The sequence below is a fragment of the Silene latifolia genome, chromosome X (assembly GCF_048544455.1).
Source record: "Silene latifolia isolate original U9 population chromosome X, ASM4854445v1, whole genome shotgun sequence".
In the NCBI taxonomy this organism is placed as follows: Eukaryota; Viridiplantae; Streptophyta; class Magnoliopsida; order Caryophyllales; family Caryophyllaceae; genus Silene; species Silene latifolia.
This window is the reverse complement of record NC_133537.1, coordinates 217,849,217-217,855,234: the sequence shown is the minus strand read 5'-3', so window position 1 is coordinate 217,855,234 and position 6,018 is coordinate 217,849,217. Positions and strand designations below refer to the sequence as shown.

Sequence of the window (6,018 nt, the reverse complement as noted above, 5' to 3'; positions counted from 1 at the left end):
GAGTTCTCTAATGTGGAGAAACACGACATGGGTGCCTATAACTTTGGATCACTTTTGAGCTTGAAGTTTATCAAGGTGGTCAAACCGTTCTTAGATGCTTGTCTTGATTACTGGGACCCGAATTATCACGTATTTGCCTTTCCCGGAGGCGACATTTGCCCATTTCCCCAAAGAAATTGTTGCGATTGGTGGTTGGGACCCGGAACATTTGCCTGCTATTCCCTCCACTTCTCAAGGGTATAAGAACAAGTTTAGGGACTTGCTTGGGTTGGCAAGAGCCGATGTGGACCGTCTTGTGACTTCTAAAGGAGTCGAATGTTGGATTTCATCGATCGATTCATCAATAGGGCAGATCCCACAATCTCGTATGTTGCGAGGCGAAGGGCATTCGGGTTTTGACTATTACATGTATATGTCCTTCAAGGGCATGTTGATGAGGATTTGAGAGGCGACCCTCGTTATTTGAGCTTGATTGAGCAAATGGAGCTGCGCAGGAGCCCAGCTTGCCTGTGTTTAGGAGAGATCCTGTTGGGGTTAGATAACAGGAAAGCCAATCGTGACCTTCCTTATCTGAGGAGTCCCATTATTTTGCAGGTAAAAGAATTTTTCTTTTTTCTTTTTTTTTTTGTTTCTCTGTTCGTTTTTTTTTTTTTTTGCTTTTTTTTTTTACTTTTGGTAGGTCTGGCTTATGGAGCGTCTTCGATTGATCGAGCCCCCAGTTAATGTTCCTGCTTATCATGCTCGCTCAATTGCAATGAGGACCAGGCTCTACATGGTGGACTTCACTCGAGTCTGCAACTACTGGGAAAACAAATTGAAAAGTGAAGATGGCCCCTTGATTAGATGCATCGTACCAAGGTGGCATCTCAAATCTGTTACTGGATCCTTGGATCCTACCCGATCTGTGCGCATCCCTGTCCTGGAGTTTATGATATGCATCTTCCCGGAAAGGTTGATGAGGTAGGTTGGGTTGAAGCAGATGATTCCGAAGCTTGACACTGTCCCGCAGACTGCCGTGGCGCTTACTACTGAGAGTCGAAGAGAATGGGCCATCAAATGGGCTCAAAGGAACATATGGTTCTTGAACTCTTTTGTTAGGGCTCTATGGGTGTCGGATTCTTATCTGCGGTGGAGGAAAGCTACTACTCCGGAGGAGCGCGAGAGACTGAGGAAACGTGAACCTGTTGACTACAAGGTTCGTGAGGTAGAAAAGGAGAAAGAGAAGCATCTGACCGAGGGAGAGGAAGAAGCTGGGTTTCGAGTTGTTCATCCTTCGAAGAAACCCAAGACTTCTCTTGTCGTCGAGATGGTGGTTGACAAGAATGACAAGGCTAGACCACGAGAGAGACCGTTGGTGATTAGGTCTGAAGTGGCGCAAGAGCGTCCGGCTCGAGGTCGAGACAAGAAGTATGATAAAAATGACAAAGGCAAAGGGAAAATGGAAGAATAGCCTAAGTCTTTATTATTATTTGTTATTATTATTGTAATAAGAAGGCGGGGTTTTTAGAATCCTAGCCTATTTTTATTTTTAAATCCTTTATTATGTAGCGTATTATTATTAAAATAAAAAAGGTTGATTGGTTATGAAACCGTTATGATTTTCTATGATTATTCTTGTCGAACTCCAAATGCATTCGCAAATGTCCTTCTATTTACATTTAAAATAATTAATGGGTTGTATCGTGTGAAGGATTGCCTATGTATTCATTAAAAAAATGAAATCAAACCCTTGCGCGTAGTTCAAGTAAATGTAAAAGAATAATTGTTCTAAGCAAGAGCTTGTGATGAACTTAGAAAATAAGCATGAGCTTTACTTACTCCTAAAATGCATTTCAGTTTATTTGATGATATGAGGATGACAAATTGTCAAAATGCAAGAGCAAGATGATATTAGCTTAATTCAGCTTGGCCAGGGGCCGTTTATTTCGTGCCGCAAGAGCGACATGTCAGGTAGGCGCATTTTTTTTTCTTTTTTTTTTTTTGCTCATGTTCTAGGCATAGTAACGTTTCATTGGTCGAGGTTTGTCGGGTTGGCAAATTCGTTCCCATCTAGGTCTGTGATTCTAACCGCACCCCCTGGAAGTATGGACTTGACTAGAAATGGCCCGGCCCAATTGGGTTTGAATTTTCCTCGTGGATCGACAGGAAAAAGAACTCTAATTGATTTGAGGACCAAGTCTCCTTCTTTTATATTCCTTGGCTTAACCCTTTTGTTGAAGGCTCGTTTGATACGTGCTTGGTATGTTTGCACATTATATAATGTACGTAACCTTCGTTCATCCAGGAGGATGAGTTCTTCATATCTATCCCTCTTCCACTCGGCTTCTGGGATTTGACTTTCGAGTAAAATACGCAAGGATGGTACGTCTAGCTCGACTGGTTGTATATCTTCCATGCCGTAGGTCAAATAGAAAGGGGTGGCCCCAGTGGGCGTCCTAACAGATGTACGGTATCCCCATAGAGCAAAGGGTATCTTGCTTGGCCAATCTCTATAGTTGTCAATCATTTTCTTGAGAATCTTGACAACGTTTTTGTTTGCCGCCTCTACCGCGCCATTGGTTTGTGGTCTATATGGCGAGGAGTGGTGATGCTTAATTTTGTACTTGGCTAGCAATTGTTCAGTCTCAGCTTGGAAATGTGATCCATTGTCACTGATGATCTCATTTGGGCAACCATATCGACAGATAATATTGGTTTGTATGAACTTTGCCACGTTCTTGGCTGTAAGACTGGTGTAGGAAGCCGCTTCTACCCACTTGGTGAAGTAATCGATTGCTACTAGGATGAAACAGTGACCTCCTGTTCCGGCTGGAGTGATCTTGCCGATGATGTCAATTTCCCAAGCAGAAAATGGCCAGGGAGATGTCATGGTGTAAAGCAATGAAGGAGGGACATGTTGTACATTCCCGAAGATTTGGCAATTATGGCAATGTCTTACATATTTGATGAAATCGGATTCCATCGTGGTCCAATAATACCTCAAACGTGTGATTTTCTTTGCTATCATAGGTCCACCCATGTGAGGGCCACATTCTCCATCATGGACTTCTTCCATCACTTTCCGTGCCTGTGAATGATCAAGACAGCGTAGGATTACACCAAGAGGTGTTCTTTTGTATAATTCTCCTTGCATGAGAACGTATTGGGAAGCTAGTAAGCGGATAGTGCTTTGTCCCCTTTTGTCCATTTCTGGTGGATAGGTGCCATTAAGTTTGAAGTTTAAGATCGCTTGGAACCAAGGTTCCTCTGTGATTTCCTCTTCATCGGTGGTTTGGTGTACATAAGCTGGCTCTGACCGTCGTTCGATGCATAAAGGCATTTTTACCATGCTATCCGGCATGTTAATCAAAGATGCGAGTTTTGCAAGAGCATCTGCAAATTGATTCTCCTCTCGAGGTAGGTGTAGCTAGGTTAATTGATCGGAGAATTGAGCAACTTGGTCTATTCTGGCTTGATAAGGTGCTAAGCTTTCACTCCGGATTTTCCAAGATCTTATAATTTGGTTGATGATCAAAGATGAATCCCCATGCACTCGAAGATTCTTGATGCCTAAACCTACTGCTGCTTGCAATCCAATGAGACAAGCCTCGTATTCTGCAACGTTATTTGTCACCTCGAAGTCGAGTTTGACAGAGATTGGTGTATGCTCGCCTTCAGGAGAAATGAGCAACACTCCTATTCCAAATCCTCTTAAGTTCGATGCTCCATCAAAATAGAGGTCCCAGGAGTCTACATCGGTTTGGAGTATATCTGATACATGCATATTCTATACACTTTATATGCAGTTTTGGCACGTATTTCTATGCGTATTTGTTAGCTTAAAGCTACTATTTCTCCCGAAACGGTTTACTTTGGAATTTCTATGATTTATTGTAGGAATGAGTGGAAGTGAGCTAAATCAAGCTTAAATCGTCCTCCGGAGGCAACTTTATGGAAACTTGGAAGATGGGAGTTCGGACTTGTCACCTTGGGATGCGTGCTGGAAGTTGAGAGTTGCTACAGCATATCTGGTCTATCCACCAGATACCCCAGCCTATAGTCCGTGGAGTTCAGTGGGGAAAGAAGTGGTGTGTACTGTACTGGCTGGTCGATCGACCGTGCCACTTGGTCGATCGACCAGGCCGCGAAGCTGTGGTTTATTTTATGCTTTAGTCTTTTGAAAGCCCACTTGTAATTAAGTTTTGGGGAGAACGTTTATCAGTAGAAGGCAGGAATAATTTAGGTTATGCTTTTTATTATCCAACAACTGAAGTTTTAGATCTAGTTTTGGAGACACGAAGTGGAGACATGGATTCGAATTAATTGTTGTTCATCAATTTCCTTAGTAAGCTTTAATTTAATTTCAATCTTCTTTTATTCTCGTCTTTTAATTCTTGTTGTTACCAATTTATATTCAAGTAATTCAGTTTTAATCCTCTATTTTAATTTCAATTCAATCATGTCAATTTCATTCTATGTCTTTAATTTTGCAATTGTTATAGTCTTAATCATGCATAGCTAATTATCTTGATTGGGAACTAGGTGAGCCATGGCGTAAATTAGGGTCGATTTTATTAGTATGATTTCTTCCGTATCGATCTTATTTCCTTTTGATAAACCCGTCTTGCTAGATTGAAAGATTAGTAGGTTAGGTTTTCATTAGTTTTGGAATTTCCTTTGAGCGAAAGCTTTGAGAAATTCTAGGGAATTAGAAGACCGTAAGGTTAAATTTGAGCATTGATCGAAAGGCTTGATCATATTTCCTGAGACCGTATTATAGGACCTCTGCTACCTTTTTGACCTGACCTTAGCCATGGTAAACCAAAGTTCCTGATCTCCCTTTTATCTTATTTGAGAAATTTCTTATTTTGCCAATTAGCCTCTAGAATCAAACAAATTAAAAACCCCCATTTAATTGTTACTTCAATAGATTAAAAATAGCAAATAGAATTGATCTTGTCTCTCTGTGGTTCGACCCTTACTATCACTAGCTATAGTTTTAGTTCGGATTTATAAATTTAATTTTGATACAAAACGACGGTATCAAATTTTGGCGTCGTTGCCGGGGAGACGGTGTAATTCTGTTTGCTTTATTTTTAGTTTATTTTTCTTGTCTCAAGGAACTTTGGTTCCTTGAGGCCGTTGCTTACTCTTGCTTCTAGTTTTGCTTTTGCCGTGAGAGGACAGATTTTTGAGAGGAAGGCTTGAGTACTCTCAGTTTTGCGATCATGACTACAATATATGATAATCTTCAGCCACAAGTGCAGCATGTTCCAAAAGGATACGATTTACCCACCCCTACTCATGGTCATTTCGAACTCCGTTCCTCCTATATCAATTTGGTGGAGCGAAACCAGTTTGCTGGATTATCGGACGAGGATCCTTTGAAGCATATGGAAATTTTCACAGACTACTGTTGTTCCATACCTATACCGGCTGGGGTGACCCAAGATGAAGTAAAGGGGATGATGTTCTTATACTCCTTGAAGGATTCTACGCGAGATTGGTACCGCTACCTTGATAGGGTAGAAGCTCGAGTCACAGATTGGACATCTCTAGCATTAGCTTTTTACAAAAAATACTTCCCACTAGCAAAGACCGATGCCTTGAGGAGCCAAATTACAAATTTCCAACAAGGACCTGATGAGGAATTTTGTGAAGCATGGGGACGTTTCAAGAGATTGGTTCGGTCTATTCCTCACCATGGTTTCCAGCAGTGGTACCTCTGCAACCTATTCTACAATTCCTTATATGATGACTACAAGGTTATCCTGGATGCAGCTGCGAATGGTAGGTTCCCAAATAACACTGGTCAGAATAAAGGTTGGAATACTATTGAGGAGATGGAAGTCCATAGAGCTGAGTTTGGGAGTTCGCGTGGAAACTTGCGAAAGCCAAATGACGAAATGAGTGCCGTTGCGACACTCATAGCTTCTATTACCGCTCGGCTCGAAAAGCTTGAGACTTCTAAAGCTTTCGAAAAGAAAATTGAAATTCCTGTTCATAACTCAGATGAGACCGCGGAATTGAGAGAAATAA

The 6,018-nt window shown here is 41.4% G+C and overlaps 1 non-coding gene across 1 annotated transcript; it reads right to left on the bottom strand.

Annotated features, from left to right (window-relative positions):
* Positions 1–5,580: 5,580 nt before the first annotated feature.
* LOC141625474 (small nucleolar RNA R71) lies at positions 5,581–5,689 on the bottom strand. Its single transcript, XR_012535253.1, has one exon. It is a non-coding gene; the product is annotated as a small nucleolar RNA R71 (small nucleolar RNA).
* Between the last annotated feature and the right edge of the window lie 329 nt (positions 5,690–6,018).